Here is a 26947-nt window from a genome sequence, read left to right as displayed (position 1 = left end):
CCATTCGACTCTTCTCTCTAGCCAGCATTTTATTTTCATCACAAAAGTGTCATGAACATTCAAGTCATGGACCATTCATAGTGTTGGTGAGGAAGTCTGTATATTTGAACATGCATGTTTCAAATCCCTAATAAAATGTCTAGAAAGATACACAAAGAGCCCTTCACCCTTGGTTGTCTTTGGAGAGACAAAAGAGATTAGAAGAGTAATAAAGAGGAATTTTTACTATTTTCTCTAAGTGTTCCTGTATAATTTGATTTTTTTGTATCATGGACATGTTGGAAATTTAAAAATAGTAATAAATTTATTAAAATGAGAACATAGGATGAGTTTGGGCCAGCTCCCTTATATTTCTAACTCTGTAATTTTCCCACCTTTGTCATGGAGCCCCTTGGTACATGAATTTGTTCTCTTGTTCTTTAACATTTATCAGGTCACTCAGTAGGGAGTGAAGGCCTCACAGGGAAGAGATGAGACTAAAACTGATCCCAGCACTGTCTGAGCCATTTCCTTACACAATCTCATTTTCATCCTCCTAAAATTCCCACAAAATAAGTACTACTGGCTACAGAAAGCTGAACATCCAAGTCATATCACTGATTTTCAGATTTTCTTTCATCTATAAATGAGTGCTATACATGTCCTTCTATTTTACAACCTGCTTTTTGCATTTACCAGTACATCATAACCATCTTTTTAAGTAAATGAATTTCATTCCTGTAGTCATTCTTGATGGCTGCTTAGCATTTGTTCATATGGATGTGCTGAAATCAACTCAGCCAAGTCCCTATCACATCTTGAGGATAAGAAAATGAAGTTCAGAGAATTTAGTGAGGTGCTCAGGGCCAGATAGCAGGTGAGTAAGAGCAGGAATTAGACTCCTGGTCTGCCAGGGGTCTGGCTCCCACTCTTACAAATGTGCCCCGCATTATGTTCCAAGGACTCCATCCTCCAGCTTCTCCTGGGAGCCCTGGCCAATGACATCCTTGCTGGATCCATCCTGGCACCTTCCCCTATTCATTCTTCCATCAGAAGCACTCACTCTTTCCAGATGAGCAAAAAAAAAAAAAGGAAAATGCAAAGCTCATGCATTTTACTACCCCTGTGGCTCTACAGTGTGATTGGCAACTTTTCACTGCCAAATTATAGTAGAATTTAATCAGCAACTTTTTACTGACAAATTACAAGCTTATTCTCGGACTTCCTCATAGTCATCCACCTGTCTGCTCAATAATAAGTTCACTTAAGTCCAAAAAAATAAGACAAAGCACAACCGGAGAATAGAGGAGACATGGCCAGTATGAAAATATCTGGGGGTTTTAGTCAAAGTGGTTCCAGAATGAGTCAGCAGGGAGATGTGGATGACAGGAAAACAGATTTCCACTTTAACAACATTGAAATAACTCAAGTACTAAGAAGAGGGAAAGTCACCATCCCCTTGAATGTAGCACTGGGACAAGTTCCTTAGCCTCTCTGAGCCTCATTCTCATATAGTGAATGGGAATAATGATAAAAAGCATGCATGTAAATTGCTTCACAAAGTGCCTAGCCCATAGCAAGCACTCCAAAAACAAAACTAGTTTTATCGCTGTCTCAACAATACTAAAGCAAACTCTATTATATGCCTTACTTTACAAATTATGAAACTCAGGTGATGAAGCTAAGTGGCAGAAAATAGACTAAAACCAAGTCTGTCCGATTTTGAAGTCCATTTTCATAACCACCAAGTTATTACTTCCTCCCTTAATAGAAAATTTAGAACAAGAAAATCCCTCATAATCTCGTGACCCTGAGATAAACACTTTTACTCTTTTAAACACTTTCAGATTTCTCTTCCATATATAAATGAATACTATTATTCAAAATTGGAGATCATGCATTACATTCTATTTTATAACCTGGTTTTTACATTTACTATTACATTGTAACCATCTTTTAGATCAATAAATGTTCATTCCCATAGTCATTCTTGAAGGCCATTAGTTCATACGGATAAGCAGTAAACTGTTCAGCCAGTTCTCTGTTGCTGGACATTTGTTCACAATGTAATCAATACTGCAGTGAAAATCCTTGTTGCTAAGTCTTTGTCTTAGCCATTATAGGTTAAGACAATGTAGATACATTGGAGTTTGTTCTAAACTAGCAATTGGGTGGATGATGAGAGTTTAAGACTCATTCCATGAGAAAAAAAAATGTGGAAAAACTGGCATCCTCCTCTCTGGAAAAGTGAGAGTCCATAGGCTGAAGTGGTGACATGACAGCTGCCCTCAGATGGCCAGGAAGGTGTTGGTGACACAGTGACTAGACTTTCTCCAAAGGCTCTGAGCAAGTAGGACAAGAAGGCAGCAGACTTCTGATGAAAAGCATTTTCTCACAGACTCAATTGTCAAAGGACAGATTAATGTGCCTCAAGGAGTGATAAATGCCACAGGATGCAAGAAGCTCAATTATATGCTAACCTCCCCACTGTGCAGGGATGTTAAAGAAGACAGCAATCGGTCTTAATTCTTAGGACTGCCTGAACTTTAAGCATCTAAGCTCTATCTCTAACTTACTGACTTGCAATGAAAGTTGGGAACCTACTAAATACCGAGTGCTCTACAACATTATTTCGCTTCATTCACAGACACCTAATAAAGAATGAGGCACAAGAAGGAAACCTAACTTTTTTCAATGAACACAGCTAGTAAGTCTTGGGAACTTAAACCTGTACATTTCTGGTGCCCAAGCCCATGCAGTTTGGTCCAGTGATTAAAAGCATGGATTTTAGAGGAGAACAGACACAGGTCAATAGTAAACCTTCACTTGCTGGCTGGGCAACCTTAAGCAAGTGATTCAGACTCTCTGAACCACAGTGTCTCATCAGTGGCTACAGGATAATAACACTCACTTCTGAGTATGGCTATGAAGGTTGACGGAGTTGACTTATGTAAAATGCTCATTACTGTGCCTAGTACAAGTGAAGCACTCAATAAATGTCAGGCAACATTAGCTAGTTGGCATGTGCTGAGAGGTTTAGGAGAAGAAAATTAAGGGTTGCATACTTGGTTCCATAATGTGTTCATCCTTCTCTAAAATGAGTTCATCTGTGTTTTTCCATGAAGTGTTTAAGTGGCCTGGCTTCCAGAGCAAAAATCTTAAACTTTGACTTACCCGTGCCATTCATTTGTTCATGGCTGGGCACTGGGCTAGGTGCCATGACTACGAAATGAATGGGCAAGACAATTATAGTGTCTGCCCTCATGGAGCTTCCAGCTTCCTGGAGAAGACAGATCTTAACACATGACAATGATCAAGGATGAGAAGGGTACTATAGGCGAAAAGAGGGATGCTATGGAAACAATTTGCAGGGCTCCTCACTTTGTCAAGGGGAGTTCAAGTAGGCTTCGTAAGTGGGTGATATCTAAGCCGGGCCCTACAGGAAGAAGAGGTAGAACAGAGAACAAGGTGCCTGGTGAACAGAATTACTTAAGGATCAAGCACAGGGGGGTGAGAAGTCATGGAGCAAGTCCGTAAAGCTCATCAGGAGCCCCTTTTACAGCAAGTGCACTTTACTTTGAGGAGAATGTTGACTCATGGTGTGGAGGCTTAAGCAAAGAAGTAATATGAAGAGACAAGCATTTAGAGAGCTCATATGGGTATAAGAATGGATGAAGGGAGCAAGCCTGGAGGCAGAGGCTTCTGGAAAATAGTAGTGACTTCAAAAAGAGAGTGGCAATGGGACCCAGAAAGTGGTCAGATTGGGGAAACCATTAGGAGCAGTGTCAGCCAAGCACATTCATTCTGGATGTAAACCTAGAGCATCTGCATGAACAGGGTTTTCTGTCTGGGTTTGGTGTGGGGCTTAACATGGTAGCTTGCACTAGGATTTTAAAAAGCCAAACAAAGAAATATTTTGGTGTCAGACTTTTTCAACTCTTCTTCCTTGAATCCACATGTTTAAATAAGAGGAATTAAGAAGATTCCTTGGTAGGCAAAGCAGAATGATTTCTAGGCTCTGGCCCCAAAGGTGTGCTTCTACAGATCTCCAGCCTCGAGCCAGCTCAGGGGATGGAGAGGATCGGGGAGCTGGAAGAATCAGGAAAACCAGTTCTTAATAATAATAGGTCGCCTCTGTATAATAACAGCTTCTGGCTTACAGAGTACTTTCACAGACATTATCTTATTTGATTCTCACAGTAAATGAAACTGTGGGGAGGTAGGTGGGGAGAAATAGGGCAATTAGCATTAGCCCCACCCTTCCAAATATGAACACTTGTGGCTCAGAGAGAATAAGTGATTTGCCCAAGATTATAAAACTGCTGAGTAGTGGGGCTGGGAATGAGAGTTTTATGACTCTCAGTTCAGTGCCGCAGCACCCTGTGTTATAGCTATTTTGGTGGAGGGAGAGTGGTTCATTATGCCTACTGAGAAAGATAGCATATATTTACTCATTAACACCTAAGAACAGCAAGGCCAAGGCTAGAAGAGGATCTCCGAGCAGATGAGGTACAAAACACGACAGTTTTGAATGGAGTGAGAAGAGGATACTCATAAAAAGAGTGCACACACTCAGTGCATGCCCAGTCTGGGGCAGGCTGGGTGTACTAGAGGCAGGAAACCACTAGCACTTGTCTGAATCCAAGGAAATTACATTAGGTGAGGAAAGGAGTGAGGAAGGAAGAGTAGGCACTCCACACAAGAATCTGGGGGCCTCTGGTTGGCGGGTCCTACAGCCGAGTCTGAAGGCCCACCCAAAAGTCAGGAAGCAAAAACAAATTCCACAGATTCACCAACTCTGAGCAGGAGCATTCAGGTAAAGAGACCTTACTCTGGTGCCTGTTCATGTCACCAAAGAGTTGATAAGAAAAAAGACCTGAGACTGTGTGTCTGTACAATTCAGTAAAATCCTCAAAGCAGAAACCTGGCCCATGTAGTCCTGCTAGCACCAAGGTCTGGCAGCTGCCCAGGAGGTTGTGAAAGGGTTTAGTTTCAAGAGCAATTGAGCTATGCCCTCCAGCCCTGGAGAACCACAGAAAGTAATTTTGCAGGAATGATCCACAATGGCCAACCAGGAAGAAGGAAGGAGAAAACTGTTCCCAGAATCCGCTGGAGACCTCTATCAAAATGGCCCTGCCATCTACATCTTGAAGGGTAAGAATGAGGGCACACAGACCCAAACCAAAGGCACTCTTAGTCCTTACTGCACATCACTGTACCCCAAATTTTCTGCAAAGTCCTTTATGTTTAACACCATTCCATTCTCACAACAACCCTACATTATGTTGAGGAAACTGAGACCCAGAGTAGATGTGGTCTCTGCTCAGGGTCCCATAGCAAGTGAACTACAGAGCTGGGATTTTCCAGGAGGTCTGGTAGCTCAGAGCCCACATTCTTTCCACTCCTCACAAAGCCTTGTGAGTTTATGTGCTTGAAATAACATTGGAGGCAGAGAAGAGGAAGAGAGCATGGAGCACAGTGGAAATTGTGTCTTAAGCCACCACCCTGACTCACTCCTTAATTAAGCAGGGAATTGCAGCTGAGGTGTCTGCTTTTAAATGGTTGGGGCGGGGCAGAGGGGGGCTTCTAGAATACCAGTGCTTATGAAGGGGAATCCAGGCTGCCAGTGACTGAGGCATGATTCAGCATGGTGACTTCCAGATCAAAGAGGAAGCCTAAACCAGCAGCAGCCCCAGATACAAGAAGAACAGTGCCCATGCTATCTGACATTTCTGAGACCTGCTGTGGCTCCCTGCTTCCATCTCCAGCCTCGTTTCAAACTAAGATGCAAACGGCTGCAGTTTTGTTCTAGGATGCCCATATCAGGAGCCCCATGTGGCCTTTGGCCTTTGCTCCTGAATTGGTCCCCATCAGGAATGTTCTTGCTCTTCTCTCTGCCTCTCTGACTCTGAGTCATATTTCAAAGATGACCCCCTCAATTCCCTTTTGTTCGACCAGATTTGTTTACCCTAGTCTGTTTACTCATGGATTCATCCTATCATTCATTTAGCCAATATTTGCTAAGCACCTTCTATTCTTGGGTTCTGTGGAGATATTAGGATGCAGTGTTTAAAAGGAAATTCAACTCAATCCAGTAAGTGTTTAAGATGCTCACCTGGTGTGTCCATCCTGGTTTTAGTCCCCATGAAGAAGGCAGAGGAGCATCGTCCAGAGGAGACCTGACCTGCACCTACTCATCTCCTGTCCTCATTGCCACATAGGAATAAGAAATACATGGCAATAGAGGGTAATAGGAGTAACAACAAGAGCTTGGAAGATGCTTCCCTGTTATAGAAATGTTTAACTTCTCTGGTCTATCAAGGGGTGGGAAGGCCTCCAAAAGCAGGTTGCAATCTAGATGTGTTTGAAATGATGAGTGAGATGAATGAAGAGCTGGAATCAAGAAACCTGGGTTCTGGTGCATACTCTGCCTCTGTCTGTGCTGACTTGGAGCAAATCATCTCATCTCTTTGGATCTCATGAGGGGGTTGGAGTGGCACAACGACGAAGGTCTCTCTTGCCTGAGCTCTGATCTTCATACTGAGTAACTTCATATTAACTTCATATTGCTCATCTTGCATCTCCAGGCTTCCATTTCCTTGTCTGTAAAATGAAGATGCTAATAGCCAAACCTTGAGACTCTAGAAGGTTCAACAGGAGAATGTATGGAAATACAAACATGCTGAGCCCTGGGAAGGGATGAGTAGGTGCAGGTCAGGTATCCCCTGGATGATGCTCCTCTGCCTTCATCATGGAGACTGGAACAAGGATGGACACACCAGATGAGCATCATCAACATGTGCTAGATTGAGTTGAGCTTTCTTTTTCACACACACAACACACACTCAGAGACATAGAGTTATTATCATCTCATCTGAGAATACTCTCCTCCTTCATTTCCATCAAAGCACTGAACTCCTCTGTCTAAACCCTGCTCCACCAGCAGCCCCAGCAGCATTGCTCCCAGGCCCTTCACTTGCTCTCCTTTGTGGGTTCTTACGTTGCATACATGCTGAGCACAAGACTTTGGGGGAAGGCAGTGTTGAGAATTAAATTCTTCCTAACTGTATGATTTAAACTCACTGGGCCTCAGTTTTCTCACCCATAAGGTAGTAGAAATAATATACCTACATTATGGGAATCTTTTGAGAATTAAGTAAGACAATCCATGAAGTGTGTGGCAGAGTGCCTGCACATGGTAAGTGCCTGATACACGTTAGTTGCTGCTATTCCTACTCTGTCAATCACTCACAGTGTGAGTTTGACCAAGTGACTTCACCTCTCCATGCTTCTATCTTTTAGGATTACTATGAGGATTGGGTAAATTAAAGTATACAAAACAGTTCCTAGCATACATAAACACTACAGTGTGAGCTATCATTGTATCATTGTCATTATTTTTATTATTACTTTTTGCATACAACTTACTTTTATTAATAACTCCTATTATTTCAAGAAGACTTTTAGCTCATTGATTTTAAAACAATGGCTGCAAATTCTTAAACTGTCTTCCCATGGAGAAGCGGAGTCTATATTCCCTCTCCTTGAATCTGGGCAGATTTAGGATAGCTTTGACTAATAGAGTAGAACATAAATGACACTGTGTGACTTTTAAAGCTGGGTGATAAAAGGTCATGTTCTTCTGCCTTGTTTGCTGGAACACTTCATTTTGGAGCTCTAAACAGCCATGTGAGAAGTATGACCATCTTGAAGCCACCATGCTTGAAGCAAGCTCAAGCTACATCTAAGGGCCATCTGTAGGCACCTGGTAGCCAGTTCCAATTGATTTCTGGCTTCCAGTTAACCTAGTAGAGAAATCCCACCCCTCAGCTATTTGAACAATCCCCAGCCATTCAAGTGTTCCTAGCTGAAGCCCCAGATAGCCTGCAGCACAGACAGGCTATTCTTGCTGTGCTTTGTTCAAATCCATGGAATCCTGAAGAATCTGTGAGCATAATATATGGTTGTTGTTTTATACCACTAAGGTTGGGTGGTTTATTTTATAGCAACGAATAGCAGGAATTAACTTGTTTGATAAGCCTGTGATCTATCAGAGACTTCACCAAGATTTATAGAGACCAGTTTGATATCTGTCTATGTTCCAGCTTCCTCAAAGACTTTCTCAGTATCTCTCTTATACTCTCCAGGAGTCTCAGTCACACCCCTCACTGTTTCATATCTTAATGTTTTATGGGCATCCCAATGGGCTCCATGTCTGTTTGCAAAATCTTCATCTTTATTCAATGAGTTCTCAGGTCAGATCATGTTTTCTATCTTATAGATACTAAAGCAGAGGCTAAGAAAAATTAACTGACTTGTCCAATGTCATCCAGGTGTTTTGTAGGATGCCTGACTCCCCCTCCAGTGCTTTTTCTACTACAATCTGTCACAATCACAGGGATAAAAATTGTCAAACCTCTATATTCTGCATCTGAAGTGAGGGAAAAAAATCATCCTGGAGCCAGAGGGATTACCAACTCCTTGAAAAACTCTAAGCTTCATTTCTTTATAAGCCCTACAGAACTGTCACTCAGCCTGCCTCTGCAGAAACAACCTCTTAGTGGCTTAATCAGAATGACAGCCAAGCATTTGCTTCAGAATAAAATGCTGCAATTACTCTTAGGTAATAGGTGCATGGGTGCTTATGTGTGTGTATAAAGCACTTTAGCTAATATTGTCAGTCACCACAGCACCTAGAAATCCTGAGTCCTGCCCAGCCATCCACTGCCCCCTCATTCTTTCCCATTCCCCAGGACCAAAACACAATGAAGATTTGTAATTGTGTACTAGTGAAACAGCACTTCAAACACACACACACACACACACACACACACACACACACGCACACACACAATTTCTTCAAAGCCCTGATTTGTAACACTGCCAGTTTCCAGGACATAAACACTTTCACCATGTTCATTTCATGTTAGCGACATGAGGAGTTGGGAAGATGTGAGCATAATAGGCTCTTATGAACCAATGAGTCAGTTTCAGTGCACCAATGAGCCTCACTTCTCACTCTGCTGAAACATAACCACAGAGTCAAGCTGCCACACTGGTTTTGTCTCTTTACTAGTTTGCCTTCTGCAAATTGTCCCCAAAGACCAGTGCTCAGGGAAAAATTTATTCTCAGTACATTGAAGGAGCCATTTTCTGCTAGAACACAACTCATACAAGATTAGAACATTTGTCTGGTGTAGTTATTGCTTGTTCATTCGTGCACTGTTTTTATGGGACTTAAAGCTGTTGATAATTCAAAAAATAACTCTTGCATTAGCAGAATTCAGTACTCTGCATTTTGGCTTGGAAGCCTAGCATCTACTCAGCCTTTGAGCCCCTAAGACATACAGTTCTACCCGAGATCCTAATGTAAAGAAATGTAGAATGATAAAATCCTTAGAAAAGTACCTACACTAATTCAGTATATACTGTATGCCGGACATTGTTCTAGACACTCATGGCAATACAACCACGATTAAAATAAGGTCTCTTGCAGAATGAACTTTGATTCAAGTTGGGGAGATAGGTGATAAACAAGTCAACAGGGAAATGAACAAGATGAAGTCTTATATTGTCAAATGTTGAAAAAAATATAAAAGGGTGAGGTGAGAAAGTGTGGTATGACTTTAGATTAGGTACTCAAGGACAGCCTCTCTGAAAAGGCAACATCCGAGCTGAGACTTGAATGGCAAGGAGGAGCCAGCCTTGCCAAGAGCAAAGGGAGGAAAGAGCTTGGTGTGTTAGATGAAGGGAAAGGAAACCTCCGTGGCTGGAGAGGTCAGAAAGTCAGAGAGTGCTCAGCTTTATGAGAAATAGTAAGATGTTGGGATGTCATTCCAAGTATGATATGTTGCCAATTGGAGGGTTTAACTCAGGAAGTATATAATGTGTACTTATGAAGAAGGTCTGGCTGCTGTAGAGAAAAGAATTAGTGGAGGTGTGAGATGATGGAGAATGAATTGATTGAAACAGAGTGAGAGTGATACATATGGGAAGAAGAGAGTGGAGTAGAGTATATTTTGGAGGTAAGGATAGGAGGACCTGATATTGCCTGGGCATGGTGTGGTGACCACTCTTGTTCACTCTCTTGCTCCAGGTGCAATGGGAACATTCCACAAATGTCTTTAACACACAGTGAGTGAGCACCTAATGCATGAATGCATCAAGCTAGGACTAGGAACTCTGCAGTTAAAGTGGCAGGGCCACTAGCTTACTGGGGAGACAGGCACATAAACAAATGACTTTAATATAAGGTGGTGAGTATCACAACAAGGCTATGTCTAAATCACCGTGGGATATGGCAATGGACTGTATCTGCAGGAGTACCAAGAAGGATATCAAAAAGGCAGTAGCATTTCAGCTGGATATGGAGTGACAAGCATAGGATTTTTATGAGGATAAAGAGCCAGACAATGCAGGGAACTACTTCCAGTGACAATACTGCTGGTGACAGGATGCTAGGCCCAGAAGAATAACACAAGTTGGAGGAAGCTGATGGGAAGATGAAGAAGAAAATCCACTGCACTGGTCTTTGAGAAGACAACCTGAAAATATAGTAAGCTGAGTAACTTTGATTGAGGAAATGGCTAGGACCATTCTAGACCTCCTGGGACCTCAGCTGTGTAGTAGTCACCATCGAAAGACACTTTAATTCATTTCTTCCTTTTGATATTAATAACTGTCTTCTCTGCTCCTCACCACGAATCAGCCACCAACATACCCTATGTGAACACCATCTCTGGGTCCTACTCCGAGTGTCCCCTGGGGCATCTTAGGCCTTGCTGGTGTATGTGGCCAGTGATACTGCCATAATAATTACAACTACTTATTGAATGCCTGCTCTGTGATCAGGCTCTGTGACATTCTCCCACTGATCCTCACAAACCTCTACAAGACAGGAATTATAATTCCCAATTTACTGACAGTAATTGCTGTCATGGAGTGAAAGCTTAGCATGTGCCAGGCACTATACCAAGTATCTTCTGAGTATAAACGTATTTCATTCATGCAACAGTGTGATGAATAGGCATTTTGTTAGTTCCATTTTACAAATAAGAATACCAAGATACAGACTGGGCGTGGTGGCTCACGCCTGTAATCCCAACACTTTGGGAGGCCAAGGGGGGCAGATCGCCTGAGGTCAGGAGTTCAAGACCAGCCTGGCCAACATGGTGAAACCCCATCTCTACCAAAAAATACAAAAATTAGCTGGGCTTGGTGGCAGGTGCCTGTAATCCCAGCTACTTGGGAGGCTGAGACAGAGAGAATCGCTTGAACCCTGGGAGACAGAGGTTGCAGTGAGCCGAGATCGCGCTACTGCACGCCAGCCGGGGCGACAGAGTGAGACTCCATCTCAAAAAATAATAATAATAATAACAGCAAGATACAGAGAGGGGTCAAGTAACCTCCTGAGTTTAGCAATTGGGGATCTGGATTTCAAACCCAGGTCTACCTTACTCCAAAGTTCATCTATAACATGTTAGTTTGACATGCTAGATAGACAAGACCCAAAAGTGACCTAAAGTCAGAGTTTGGGATAACTATATAACTGCTTTGCCTCTGTCATATACTGAAGCACAGGGCTGATTTGGGGACTGCTGTCTCTCTGGACTCTGGTTTTGTTACTTTGCCCTGGTGAGGCTTCAATGCCACGTCACTAAAGGTCCTCACTCTTCCTTTGTGGCAAGCTTCTAATTCCGGATGGCTGTAAAAGGTGGGAAGCAGGTGTGCCCCACATTCCTACTCCTGCAGCTCAGCTGGACACAGGGTTATACTCCGCTTGCTCCTTTCCTCACACCTCTGAGTTCAGAAATGCCACATGCCAATGTCAAATGCACATGACAGTGATGGTTCCCCCCCATCAAATGCTGTGTAAGAGTCACTGTAACAAATAGCTTAGAAAAAAGTAAATTTTTCAAACTAACATTAGAGAAATCCATAATCTGACAGACTCTGTGAACAGGTTACTGAAATCTGTTTCCTCTTGCTCCTGGGCACAGAGATTGACTACATTTCCCCTTCTTCCTTGCAGTTAGGTGTGGTCACATGGCTGGGCTCTACCCAGTGGGAAAGGAGCAGATGAGATAGGCACCACTTCCTGCCCTGGCCCTTATAAACCTCCCTTGGGTGACCTCCTTCATGTTCTATTCCTTCTAGGTCACTGGGATAGTTACCAGGGCGGTCTCCAGAGCCACCTTTGGGAGGTAGATAGCATAAGCACCATCAGTTAGGGTCTCTGACTGACCGCACTGAGCAGATTGCTCAGCTCTTAGTCCACAGAACCACCCTAACACCTACTCAAATCCTTATACTTCTAAAACTAGATTGTAATTACTTGTCCATGAATTTTTATAGCCAGTGGAATATGAGCTCACTGAATACAGTCATTATTCATGTTTAGATCTTCATAGTCTAATACAACATCTGGGAAAAAAAAGTGGTACCCAATACAGCTTTACTTAATCATTAGTGTTAGCTGCCTTTGTTAAATTCATGAGCTGCTTCTTGTTTTTTTGTTTATTTGTTCGTTTTCATAAACCAGATGGGGCAAGAATTAGCATACCCACAGGTGGATGCTTGCATTTCATCCTAAGAGTATAATCACTTAGTATAAGCTTTGAACTCTCATTGCATACAAAGGGCTCTAAAAGTCTGTGAGTCATGGATACCTTTGTGCACTAGGGAAACTGGAGTCATCTCCACTGAGAGCCTGAGAGATGTGAAAACGCTGGAAGTAGAGGAAACTTCTACTTCTGGCCAAATTGGAGTAACAGGGATGAGATCTGCCTTTTCACCTAACAAAAAAAAATGGACAAAATATGAACAATAGTTTGGAAAACACTTGACGTCAGGCAACAAAGGACAATAACACATACCTGAGGCATGGTATGGAAATATAAAGAATGTTGACTGGAGAGGCAAAGGCTGGGGTTCTAGCTCAGGTGAGTCCTATGATTGCCCCAGATGACCACCTTGAGAATTTTTCCAGGTCTCAGCACAGGGAGTGGGATCTAGGCAGAGCCCAGCAGGCAGGCTGAGTTGGGGAGACAAAGGTGAGTCCAAGTAGAACAATGTAGCTGGAGCTCACAGACCCCAGAACCAGACAGAAAAGAGCTGCCCAAAGAACTGCAGAAGTCTGCACTACATACCTATTAGAATAGCTAACATGGGAAAGACTAACCATATTCAGCATTGGCAAGGGTGTAGAGAAACTGTAACTCTCCTACACTGTGAGGGGAAATGTAAAATGGTACAACCACTTCGGAAAACAGCTTGGCAGCTTCTTGAATAGTTACACATCCACCTACCACATGATCCAGCCACTCTACTTTCAGGTATTTTCACAAATGAAAGCATATGTCCAACAAAAATTTGTACAAGAAGGCTCATAGCAACTTTGTTTGAGATAACCAAAAACTGGAAACAATCCATATGTCCATCAGCAGACAAATGGATCTACAAATCATGGTACATACATACAATGGAATACCACAGAGCAACAAAAAGGAATGAATGATTGATACATGCTACAACATGGATGAATTGCAAAATAATTACGCAGAGTGAAAGAACCACATGCTAAAGAGTATATGATGGTTAATTCTTTGTATATAAAATTCTAGGAAGTGACAACTAATATCACTAATATCACAGTGACAGAAGGCAGAACATTGGTGCCTTGGGGGTGAGGGGACAGGAAGGTTAATAGGGACAACCTGGAAGAAGAGATTATAAAGGGGCAAAAGAAAATTCTGGGGGTGATTGGCATGTTCATTATCTTAATTTCATGGATGTAGACATATGTCAAAACTTACCAAACTACACACTTTCAATTTAAGTATGAAATATACACACTTAAATAACGCTGTTTGTTTTAAGAAAACCCTGGGACTAAAGGACATAGGGATATAGGTGTCAATTATAATGAAAGCTTTTTTTTTTTTTTTTTTTGAGACAGGCTCTTGCACTGCCACGCAGGCTAGAGTGCAGTGGCATGATATTGGCTCACTACAACCTCTGCCTCCCGGGTTCAGGTGATTCTCCTGCCTCAGCCTTCCCAGTAGCTGGGATTGCAGGTGCATGCCACCACCCCCAGGTAATTTTTTGTATTTTTACTAGAGACAGGGTTTCACCATGTTGGCCAGGCTGGTATCAAACTCCAGACCTCAAGTGATCCACCCGCCTCAGCCTCCCAAAGTTCTGGGATTACAGATGTGAGCCACTGCTCCTGGCCTATAATGAAAGCCTCTTAGTCTTGTGTAAAATGGTCTTCTGTACTATCCCAGAAACAGTCACAATGAAGCATCTGCTGGGGCTTCCCCAGAGGTGACTAGTGGGGAAAAAAAGAGTATCAGTTGATATTGGTTGAGGAAGAAAAAGACCTGGGTTCTAGCTCAGACTGTTCTTTTACACATTGTGTAACTTCACATGGAGCTGTCCCAAAACTTGGTTGGGAAGGAACTAAGCTCTTATTTTTAAAAAGCAAGAGGAGATAATGGAGAGCACGATTTTGCAAACCAGACACACCTGGATTTGTTTTTGTACCTTGTCACTGAAGAGAAACACCCACAGACGAGTGCAGGAAGCCCAAGTGTATGGTGATAAATGTTTACACACTGAAATTCTCTCCTGAGGTGCCCACATCCAGATCAAGAATCAGGACATTACCAGGCCCCCAGGAGCACCGCCTCATGCTCTGTTTCAGTCACTACATACATCAAACAAACCTCAATTTGAATTCAACCTCCACCACTCATTGGCCATGTGACTTTCAGCACATTTTCTCTTTCATAAAGTGGAATTCATAATCCCAATTTGACAGATTTTATTTTTTGAAGAATAAAATTAAATCACACTTTTTTTTTTTTTTTTTTTTTTGAGACAGAGTCTCGCTCTGTCGCCCAGGCTGGAGTGCAGTGGCGCGATCTCGGCTCACTGCAAGCTCCGCCTCCTGGGTTCAAGCGATTCTCCTGCCTCAGCCTCCCAAGTAGCTGGGATTATAGGCACCCACCACCACGTCCAGCTAATTTTTGTATTTTTAGTAGAGACAGGGTTTCGCTTTTTTGGCCAGGGTAGTCTCGAACTCCTGACCTCGTGATCTGTCCTCTTCAGCCTCCCAAAGCACTGGGATTACAAGCGTGAGCCACCGCGCCCGGCACAGAAAAATTTTACAACCAGCATCTCGCCTCACACTCCCAAGTCAGAAACTCTAGAGTTAGACCCCAGAAATGAGTATGTGTTGCTAATCCCCCAGGTGATTCAGACACAAGGGGTCTACACAGAGCACATGGGAACCACAGTGAAGAAGCCGGGATGATGGAAGTTGTACTGAGCCCAGGACATACATTGCCAAGTTAATCATTACTAATAAATCTCTAAGGCCAATTTGCATCCTCTTCATGTGCCTCTTTTCCCTAAGGCATACCAAAAATATACTCTCCTTAATTAAGAATATCCAGTTACTTGAGCTCCAAACAAGTCATTTCTTCTTTCAAACCAGGATCTAAGTTCCCCATCCCTACTGAACATCAGCTATCAGAAATGATTTGCCTGTTTCTCAGCAGCAACTGATCATGACATGACAAGCCTGTCCTGGGGCCTCCTCTGAATAAACAGCACACAGCACTGAGAACAAACTGTTCTGTCAACAGCAGGCTGCTAGCACGGACAACTCTGTGCACCTGTTATCACAAGTGCTAATGATAAGTGACACTCATCACTGAGGATGTCTGAAACAGCCTTCCCAAAAGAATGGACAGTTGCATCCAATTTCTAGCCTTGAATTATACAAAATAAAGAATAATAATTAATAATTATAATAATAACAATAGCCAGCATTCACAAGGCATGGATCATATGCTCAGATACTTCTGGGCACTTTTAGTGTGTTATTTCACTTACTCCCTGGTATAGAATGAATTATTGATTTCAGTTCTTCATCTTTCATTTTTCCCTTTTTTACATTCTTTGCCGTGTGACTTATAGTTGTCCCTAAAGGTGGGGTGTATTTCCCCACTTCTTCCCCTCAGGCAAACCTAGGCTACATCAGCTAACCACAGATGTTTCAGTAAGAATAAATGGTTCAAATTAGTGGATAGGAAGCCACTTACACGGTGACTTGTTACATAACAACGACTGACCAATTCCATCTCCTAGAACAGTGATCGGCAAACCAAGGTCTGGGCCTAGGCTCTGTTTTTTGTCTTTTGGGTTTTTTTGGTTTTTTTTGTTTTTCCTTTTTCTGGAGAACGGGGTCTCACTATATTGCCCAGGCAGGTCTCAAACTCCTGGGCTCAAGCTATCCTCCCACCTCTTAGCCTCCCTGAGAGCTGGGATTACAGGCGTGAGCCACCGCGCCCGGCCTAGGCTCTGTTTTTGTAAAGAAAGTTTTATTGGAACAAAAAAAAAATCCATGTATTTACATATCATCTATGGCTGCTTTCCTGCTGTAACAGCGGACTTGAGTAGTTGTCACAAAGACCGAGTGATTTACGAAGCATAAATATTTACTATCTGGCGCTTTACAGAAAAATAATTGCTGGTTCCTGCCCTAGAACAAGGTTTCTCAAACATTAGCGTGCATCAGAATCAGCTGGAGGACTTATGAAACAGATGTAGCTGAGCCCGAGACCCAGAATTCTGATTGGGTAGGTCTGGAGTGGGACTCAAGAGTTGCACTTCTAACAAATTCCCAGGTAGATGCCAATACACTGGTCTAAGGACCACACTTTAAGAACCACTGCCCTACAACAGTGGTTCTCAACTCTGGCTATATATTAGAATCACCTGGAGAGCTCTAGTGTTGCGCCCTGGGGTATATCAGTAATTGCTGAAGAGCTGGCAGGGCACGGTGGCTCACACCTGTAATCCCAGCACTTTGGAAGGCCAAGACAGGCGGATCATGAGGTCAGGAGATCGAGACATCCTGACCAACACGGTGAAACCCCGTCTCTACTAAAAATACAAAAAATTAGCCGGGGGTGGTGGTATGCGCCTGTAGTTCCAGCTACTCAGGAGGCTGAGGCAGGAGAATCGCTTGAATCCGGGAGGTGGAGGTTGCAGTGAGCCAAGATCGTGCCACTCCACTCCAGCCTGGTAACAGAGCAAGACTCCATCTCAAAAAAAATAAAATAAAAATAAAAATAAGCTTCCTGGGATTTTTAGATTTAGAACACTACTTGGGAGCAACGCTTTTAGTCATTGAATTATTGTTTGAGCAGCTACCATGAACAAGCAACCGTCTTGAAAACCATTTTGAGGACACAGTACTGAACCTGAAGGAACTCCTAGTTTGAGGAGGAGACACATGGATAAATAGCAAAAGGGAAGCTATGTGCATGCTGGAGGTGAGCATTCGGTGAGAGGGACATCCCAGGGATGAGCTGTCAGGCAAGGCTGGGAGAAGAGTAGGAGGAGGTTACCTGGGGGAGGTGACACCAGAAGCAAATTTTGAAGAGAGAAGTGTAATACACATTTCACCAATATGGAATATGGACTCAACGTTTTAGGTCGCTTGGCTAGGATCACATTCTAGTATGTGGCGGGTCAGGGTCAGGAGCCAAACCCAGCTCTTGGAACATTTCCTTCACACCCCGAAGCCTGTTTATGTTTGTCCTTCTGCATGACAGGTTAGTCGGGGGTTCTGTTCCAGACTCCAGTCTCATACACGAATGTAATGACATCTACAAAATAAGTACCTTCTAGAGTTGTTATTGTTGTTAAATGGTGGATGTAATTGAATCGTGGTGTGATTCAGAAGGCACATCAGGGTCTTCAGGTGTCTCAAGGCCACCCATTCAAGCAGCAGTCATCCAAATATTCTAGGTACGTCAGAATCCTCACTCATCTACATTTCTGGTTGAAAATTGTTTTGTGTATTACAGAGAGACAAGAAGATATCATTTGCCTCTGGATGGAAGTATGCACCACCACCTGATGTAGTATTCTTGCCTGAAAATCAAACTTAAATTCCATCAAGGATCTAAGTACCATTTACCAGGAAAACAGTGAACCACAGAGAGGCAATCTGAGAAATCCAGACAGAATGAATAACTCAGTGCAGAACAGACAACTCAGCTTCTTCAATAAATTTAAATTGTGAGGAAAAGTTTGTTAGGAGCTAAACTGTGTCCCCTCTTTACAATTAAGATGTTGAAGCCCTAACCCCCAGTACTTCAGAATGTGACTCTGTTTGGAGATAAGGCCTTTAAAGAGGTAAGTACGTAAAAATGAGGTCATGTGAGTAGGCTCTAATCCCATATGACTGGTGTCCTTATAAGAAAAGGAGATTAGGGCCGGGTGCGGTGGCTCAAGCCTGTAATCCCAACACTTTGGGAGGTCGAGCAAGGTGGATCATGAGGTCAGGAGTTCGAGACCAGCCTGGCCAGCATGGTGAAACCCCATCTCTACTAAAAAAATACAAAAAATTAGCCAGGCATTGCGGCTCATGCCTGTAGCCCCAGCTACTCCAGAGGCTGAGGCCGGAGAATTGCTTGAACCCTGCAGGCGGAGGTTGCAGTGAGCGGAGATTGCACCATTGCACTCCAGCCTGGGCAACAGAGCGAGTCTCCATCTCAAAAAATAAAATAAAAAAAAAAAAAGAGGAGATTAGGACACAGATGGTCCTACAAAGGACCATGTGAAGGCATACAGAGAAGATGGTAACCCACAAGCCAAGGAAAGAGGCCTCAGAAGAAACCAACACTGCCAACACCTTTATCTCAGACTTCCAGCTTCCAGAACCGTGGGAAAATATTTCTGTTGTGTGAGGCCTCCAGTCTATGATATTTTATTATGGCAGCCCTAGTACACTAATATCGGGTTCCTTCTCTTTAGAGCCAATGCTTTGGGCATTATTCAACATACCTTTGCAAACAGCCTCCAGCAACTTCCATCAGCTGGTCTGGTCTTTGGTTACAACTTCTGGCATTATGTAATAAAAAGTCTTATCCTTCTTCCACATTTGAACCCTTTACGTGAGGAAAGCTGCCTGCTACTCACAAGACTTCCCTTTTCTGCCCTAAACACCTCAGTTCTCTCACTTGTTCCCAGGCCGCGGCTTCCAGACCCTCCCCAAGCACGGTGCTCTTTACACATCTGAAGAAGGCCTACACCCTTGAAGGCTCGCCTTGCTCAGGGCTTATGAATTCGCTGTTCCCTTTGCCAGAGACCATCCTGGCCTCGGATATCTGCTGGGCCCACTGCTTTGCTTTGTTTGGGTCTCTGCTCAAATGTCACTTCATCAGAAAAATATCCCCCGGCCTTTTCATCCTTCACCCCTTTCCTTTGCTGCTTCTCTTTCTATAGCATATATTAGACATTTATACAAATCATTATGGGTTGTCTGTCTCCATCCAATAAACTGCAAGTTCCCTGAGGACAGGTACTCTGTATGCATCCCTGCTGCATCCGCTGCACTGAGGACAGGGCCTGTTGTTCTGAAGGGGCTCAACCTGTATTTCTTGGATGAGTGAGTAAATGATAGCTGTTTTTAAAGTGAGGCATTTCAGTTCCAGGTCACAGCAAATATCTTTGCTTATTTCCGCCCCTTCCCTTTAAAAAGGCTCAGCTACAAGCCTAAAAGTAGCAGAAGGAAGCTCTGTCAGTGGCCACCCAGCACCCTCAGAATCACTCCCCCCACAAAAAAAAAAAAACCGCCAGCCCGCCCAGGCTGCAGCTGGACAGCCCGGAGACACTTCGTGGCCATCTGCAGACCACCGGGCCCGTCAGCCGGCTGGGGAGACAGCAGGAGGCCTCAGGGACACGTGCTTCAGGCAGACGCGCACCCACCCCGAGCACATTCGACTTTCTCCTCAGCAGACGGCTCATTTGCATCTGCCCATGTGTACCTTGGCTTCCACAGCCTCTGTTTACAAATCTGGGTCAAGGAAGGACAGGAATTCCAACAACACGCGATTTACAGAAGCCGGCCCACGGCCTGTTCTCATTTTTCCTTGTAAGAAGGCCGTGTGGAGCAGCATTGAGTCACTGGAGTTGGAAGCCACCCAGACCTAGTTGATGTCCAGCTGTCATCTGTGTTTACCATCATTGCAACTTGGGGAAAATAATATGATCTCTGTGAGCCTCTGTTTTCATGCTTTTTAAAAAGAAGATAATGATACAAGCTTATCAGAATTAGAACTGGTGTATGAAGAGAGTAGCCCATGGAAATCATTCAATAATTTGATATTATTATTTACATTCCCAAGTAATGCTCTAGTGTGTCCCATCTCAGGCAGAATCCTGGAGTTGTCCTTGATCCCACTTTCTCCCAAAGACAATTGGCCACGGTTCTACCTCTTACTTTATCATGAATTCAGGAAGACTGGCTGTTCCTAGCACAGGCTCAGGAGTTGTCCCCTGTGATGTTGGCCATGTCTCCACCACTTCTGGCTGGGTGATGTTGAGCATGTTATTTATCTTCCATGTGACTTGGTTTTTTAATCTGTAAAATAGAATGACAATGGTAGGTGTGGAGTCAACACTGTTGATTCCCTACTAAAATCTTCTCCCAACACTCTTCTCCATTGCTACCTCTTGTATGGAAGCTGAGAAGCCAAGTATCAGAGTTCCTACCCTTCTCTGCATCCAGGGATGGGCTGTGACTCATTCTGGCCCAAGATACAAGCAGAATTCTGCTGATAAGTTTTGACAAAGCTTGAAGGTTAGGTTATAATATCCATGGGAAATGCTTACAGAAAGGACTGCCTAATAGAACAGAGATGCCTGTGGAATGAATGTAGCAAGGTAGACACCAAGGAGGAAACAGAATTCAACGAGAAGAACGAGGTGAGGACCAGGTGCTATGAGAAGATTTCAGGGAGGTGGATGGTGCTGGAAGAAAAGATAGGACCTGGGCAGGGCCTGGACATCCCACGCTGCTTTAAGACGATCTCGGAAACCGCCTGTTCCTTGAAGGGAGCTAGTTAAAGAGTCAGTACAAGGGACCCACCATTCATCATTGAACTGTGAAGTGGTTATGAATTGGTCTCCACATCATCTGGTTTACATGGCGCACATTCCAGTCACCATTAAGTGTGAACGGTGTCTTTCATCTCATACTGTCTGGCAGCCGTCTCACCAGACAGGGCAAAGCTTTGCGGGAAACCCCAGGACATAGGGCTGTGCACAGCAAGGTCCCCTGGGCTGCTCTGCAGTGGCCACAGCCCCACTTGGGGGAACACTCATGTATGATACCCCCTCATGTGCCCTGTCCCAGCTGGAGAGCTGCTGCATTGTGTCCAGGCCCTTGGAGGCATAAAGGTCATGGAGAGATGTCAGGAAAAATTCCAGTGAATGGGTCTGCTATAATCACAGAAACTGCTCCTCACTTTCCTGAATGTCGTGGGTCCCTTCCACCCACCCAGCCACCCCATGGTAGAACTGCTAATATTGGGGAAGAAGCCAGAAAACAAACAGACAGAAAACATTCCCCCGAAAGAGTGGCTCGTAGGTGTCCCAACAAGGTGAGCAATTACGGTCCAGAAAGTGTCCAGATTCTGACTCCCAGCAGGGGTGGTGCTAGCCCCAGCTTGGAAATTGTTCAAATATGTAAAAGGTTATATTATGCTAGGCACTCGGTAGCCCTTTTGAAAACATGTTTTAAATACCTTCAGTGTCTAGTTTCTCATAGGCTTAACCTGGAACACAACCACACAAATGTTCTTTCCAAAATGCAAATCAGACTGTGTCACTTTCCTACTCAGAGACTGGTGGCTCTGCCTTAATGATGAAATTGAAGCTCAGCCTGGCAGATGTGTCCACTGTTTCCTCTTTCTCATTTCTCTTTATATGGATGCCCCAAACTCATTTATATTCCTCAGACACACAGTGATACTCCTCCCTGCTTGCTTCTGCACATCATTGCATTCATTCAATAACATACTCATTCATTGAATGAACATTTATTAAGCACTTACTGCATGCCCATATGTTACTTATTAAGATACAATGATGAACAAGAACAAATGCCTGTCCTCAAAGATCATATCGTCAGGAGTACTCATGCCTGGCAGCACATCAGAATCGTCCACAGGGCTGCTTGAAAGCACAGAGGTTTGGGCTTCATCCTACTATCTCAGAACGAAAAGAGAGGGAAAGGAAACAGCAAGCAAAAAAATCATAAGAGAATGAGGGGAGCTGATTACGAACTTCTCCTGTTACCTTCCTGACAACCAATTGGGTGAATGGGCTGGGCTGTAGAGCCAAAAAGACTGGTTCAAAACTCAGGCATTTTTATATTCTGGCTTGCTGGGACATTTCCCCTTTGCATCTGTGGCTGTGAAATTATTACTAGTTCTCCCTTTTACTTTCAAAAGTGCCCTGTTTTGGATGATAAGTTCTATAATCACCTTATTCTATAGTCAGTTTTACCCTTTCCTACCCGTGAACACTTGGGGGAAATGGCTGCAACTTTCTGAGCCTCAGTTTCATGGTCTGTATCGTAGAGTGAGCCATACCTACTTGAGAAGGTGTGAGAATTAAATGAGATGATGTTTGCCAAGTGCCTGGCACAGTAGATGTTTAATTCACAGAAGCTGTTGTTATTGTTTGCCTTGCAGAAAGTGGTTTTCATCTGGTCTGCATTTTTCACTGTCAAATGAAACGAGACCTCAACGATGAGAACATTGAGATGAAGCACAGAGCATTTATATCGGTGGAGAGGATGGCCTGGGTCAGCAAGACATTACTTGGGTAGCCGCTGGCCAGGGTGACAAGCCTGTCTTAAGAATCTCTGTTACAATATTAAAACTTCAGCTCAATGGCCTAGAAAGCTTAACTTTACTACCCTCCTTGTTGGTTTAAATTTCTACAGCATTAGGTCAAATGCCAGCAATGGGCCCAGAAGGAGGGAACCGCAGTCTATTTTGATGTCCAGGGTCAGGCTGAGGAGAGAGACTGACACATTATCTGTCTGGCTGACTGTCCACTCCCCCCCACCACAGTGGTGACTCATCAGAGGGCGAGAAAGACCCGTCTCCGCCTGTCTGAACAGTGATTCTGCCGGTGATTCATTGTTGCCCACCAGAAAGCCCCCTTCTTAATGTCCTCTTTCTGAGCTCTTCAATTAGCATTTGAGGCCAAAGGATATTTAGAGGGAAGGGAGGGTAGAAAGATCCGCCAGTTGGACCGAGTGTGGCTTCACTCAGTGGCAGTGGGACACAGAGAGGGAGAAGAGGAAGTGCTGGGTATGGCTTGCTCCCAGAGTAGGAACTTGGAAACAGCTAGAGAAAAAAAATATATATAATAAATGGTGAATATTTATAACATTGCAGAGGTCCTTAGGGGTGAAGGAATCTCACCAAAGACAGGAAGAAGGGCCAAAACTTTAGAGAAATTAGAAATCTTTTTGGATGACATTGCATGAAGCTTGCTATGTGAATGGATTGTTTAAAAGTCTAAGGTATGTCAAACTGAAGATAAAGTGGATCAACATGAAGAGAATATTTGTAGTCTAGGACAAAAGGAAGACTAAGGCAGGACTTATCCAGTGCTGTTCTAGAAAGACAGTTACTGAGGCTGGTAGATATTCAAGTCTCCAGAATTATCCATAAGTTCTCTAGTATGGGCCTAAAAGTGATTAGTTTTCCCAAAGTGTGATAGGTAAAATTAGTAACATATATACACATAAAGAAAAATTCTTTTAGGAGTAATCTGTGCATTCATACCACTTGTACATCAAACCAAGATTATCACATGTATTTTTCTTTGAACACAATTAAGTAAAAATATGCAAACTTTTTCTTTCTCCAGACATGCCAAGCTTCAGCTGAAACTCAGGCCTCATGCAGTTTTCTCTGCTTGGAATGTTCTCTGCCCAGCCTTCACCTGCCCAGCTTCTTGTCCTACAGGTCTCAAGTCAAATGCCTTCTTCTCAGTGAAGACTTCCCTGGCCACCTTGTCAACATAAACGTCATCTGGTTATTCTCTCTCCAGCCTGTGGCCTATTTTTTCTAAAGAACTTTTCAGAATCTCATCCATATCTTGGTTTAATTGTAACCAGTGTCTGTCCTCCAGAATGTAAGCTCCAGGAGAGCAGCACTTCCTCCTTGATGTTATTCCTGCTTCAATCCTTAGCGTCTAGCCCAGTGCTTAATACATATTTGTTGAATAAAGATCCATTAAAGTGAATTATGGACTTAATAATGTCATTCTTGCATTGGGGAAAAAAATTGTGGAGTTGTAAGGACATGGAGAACCTGGACATGGCCATAGGAAAGTGTAAATTGGTGATAATTATAGTTTTCCCCCTCAAATGAGCCACAGACCTGAGAGTTAGGTAGGGATGAACTGTTTTCCCATGCTGGTAAATATGAATTAGAACACATGGCTTAGAAATGAGTCAAAAACAGGTTTCCCACTCCTGCCTCTTCTGATAGAGATGACTTACTCAGTTACAGCTATAAAACTTCAAGCTTCTCTCTTTCTTTTCCTCTCTCCTTCTCTTTCCCACCCCTCCTATCACCCTGACTCAGGGAAAGGGCTGTCCCAGGGGACTGACCTTACAGAAGAGGTAGAAGCTGAGAGAACACATGTGACTCTGAAAGCCATTCTTTCATGGGGAAGAGCAGACTAGGATAGAAGCTTCCTCCAAAGCTCTTCTGAGATTAAAATTTCTATATGGAAGTGAGCTAATGCAGGAATGGGTGGAAGTAAAATGGATTTCCCTAGAGTAAATATCATGGTCATGCATGTGTCATGGGTGAAAAGGGAAGCTGAGGACCACTGTAAACCACCATCAGTTCCCAGAGATCCGGGATTATGTCTTCAACTACTATTCAGAGACCACTGATCCTAGCATGTATTTTGTGCCTGGCACACAGTAGTGGTCAATCAGTGTGTGCCTAACAGTGTGCTCCGAAGGAATGGAAGACTATATGAATGATTGACTATATGAGTGATTGAGTGGATAAAATATGCATTATACTTCTGCCTCTTACAAATCTAGTTAATGTGAGTCTAATCTTAAACCCTGCTCACCTTAGAATGCAGAATAAAAAATATATTTTTTAGACACACAAGGCTGAAAACGAGAACCTGGACAGAAGTGACCCCACTAATTTCTGGCAATGTTGTAAACCCTCTTGGGACACCTTTTAGCCCCAAGGAATCTGGGGATCTTACAGTGGGTAGTTTACATAACCTGTGATGAACCAATAAGCCATCTCTGCCTGCATTCAGTCTCTTGAGGAGAGGTTCTTAACTTAGGTCCATGAACTCTTCAAGGATCAGAAGGCAGACGTCTGGAGGCCTGTGAAGAATAAGGAAAAAATACAGCTTGATTTGCACTCACCTGTAATTGAAATTTAGTATTTCTATCACTTGTGTATGTAGACAACACACAGTTTATTAGCAATAGCTGTGATTTTTGTCATCCACAGAAATGACAGATAATTTAATATCATATGTCAGCTGTGGCAGAGATCATGAAATATTGCCCTCGTGTCTATTTCAAAGTTACATTAGTTACTGAACTTCTGCTAGATCTTCTTTGATGCCTTCAAATAGCATATAGAGCACTTGTGGTACTCAGGCTTCTAAGATGACCTTCAATGACTCCACCTTCTGGCTTTCACAACTCATTTTCAGCTCTCCCTTGAGTGTGAGCTGAACCTAGTGACTTGCTTCTCATGGATAGAATAGGGCAAAGATGAGGAGGTGTCACATCCACGAGGAGATTATAAAAGATTATGACTTTGGTCTTGCTCACACTCACTTTCCCTCTTACCTCCTCACTCTGACAGAGCCAGAGGCCACGTTGTGAGCTGTCCACAGAGAGGCCCACATAGCAAGAAACTGAGGGCAGCTTCTGGCCAAGAATCAGCGAGGAAATGAGGCCCTCAGTCAGACATCTTGTGAGAAACCAAATTCTGCCCACAAGCCTGTGAGTGAGCTTGGAAGCAGGCTCATCCCTAGTCCATCTCAAGATGACTACAGCTCTGGCAGACACCTGAATTGCAGCCTCATGAGAGACCTCAGCAAAAGGACCCAATTAAGCCGCGCCCAGGCCCCTGACCTGCAGAGACTGGGAGATAATAAATGCCTGTTGCTCTAATACACTTTTTGTTGCTCAGCAATGGATAACTAATATAGTTTGTGTGTGTGTGCATGTGTGTGTACTGTTCCATAACAGTTTTTTTGCTATAATTAGTTTCCTTTGAAATCCCATGTATCTTTATTTAATTCATTTAAAGTCATTCTGAGAAGAGATCATAGGCTTCACCAATCTGCCAAGGAGGTCTATGCCACCCAGAAGAGCCCCTGCCCCAGACTCTGTTTTGAAGAAGACATGGGTTCTTGGAAAAGGGATTATATATCATTATTATTATATAAAGGGTATATATATATATATATATGTGTGTGTGTGTGTGTGTGTGTGTGTGTGTGTGTGTATGTGCATGTGCGTGCATGTACACATACCACATTTTCTTGACTTGGAGGTGGTGAAGTGGAGTTTGGTCCAGCTGATGGTTGCTCCCCTGAGGTTGGAGCAGTAGATTCTCATCCAGACAGCAAGAGACACCAAAGGGAAAGAAGAGAGCAGAGAATCTGTGTGGCAAGTTTGAGCCCAAAGTCTGAAGAGTGACAGAGCAATGGGGCAGATAGAGAAGACAGGGATAGAGCCAGGAATGTCAGAGTTTGGGGAAAAAGAGACAACCTGAACTGCAGTAAAACAGGGGTCCTGAGAAAATTCTGTATCCCCAAGTGATTTAGCCTGATTAAATTAAAAGGCTGGATCAGCAAAGAGAATGTCATCCCCCCTCCCATTTAGAGTAGAAATCCCTTGCTGTGTGACAGGCATTTAGGCACTGCTTTCTTGCACCTGTTACCAAAGTCTGCCCGCCCACCTAAATGGTAAGCTCCTTGGGGGCAAGGCCCATGTGTTCTTGTTTCCTTTTAATTCCAGAGATCTACTGCAGCATATATGTTCACACATCAAATATCTGCTCAGAGACAGTGCTGGGCCTGG

General features: G+C 43.4%; 1 long non-coding RNA gene across 2 annotated transcripts in view; it reads right to left on the bottom strand.

Moving 5' to 3' along the window:
* The window catches only part of LOC134759122 (uncharacterized), a 52087-nt gene extending 26863 nt beyond the window's left edge, over positions 1-25224 (bottom strand). The window contains exons 1-2 of one of the 2 annotated variants that reach the window (XR_010135044.1): positions 25102-25224; positions 20282-20422 (exon numbers count right to left, since the gene is read on the bottom strand). This is a non-coding gene — a long non-coding RNA (uncharacterized lncRNA). Of the gene's footprint in view, positions 1-20281 lie in introns of both variants that reach the window. The other variant, XR_010135045.1, reaches the window with a different exon arrangement.
* Positions 25225-26947: the final 1723 nt, after the last annotated feature.

Source organism: Gorilla gorilla, chromosome 7 (assembly GCF_029281585.2).
Source record: "Gorilla gorilla gorilla isolate KB3781 chromosome 7, NHGRI_mGorGor1-v2.1_pri, whole genome shotgun sequence".
NCBI lineage: Eukaryota > Metazoa > Chordata > Mammalia > Primates > Hominidae > Gorilla > Gorilla gorilla.
The sequence above is the reverse complement of the archived record's forward strand: the minus strand, read 5'-3'. Positions and strand labels throughout refer to the sequence as shown.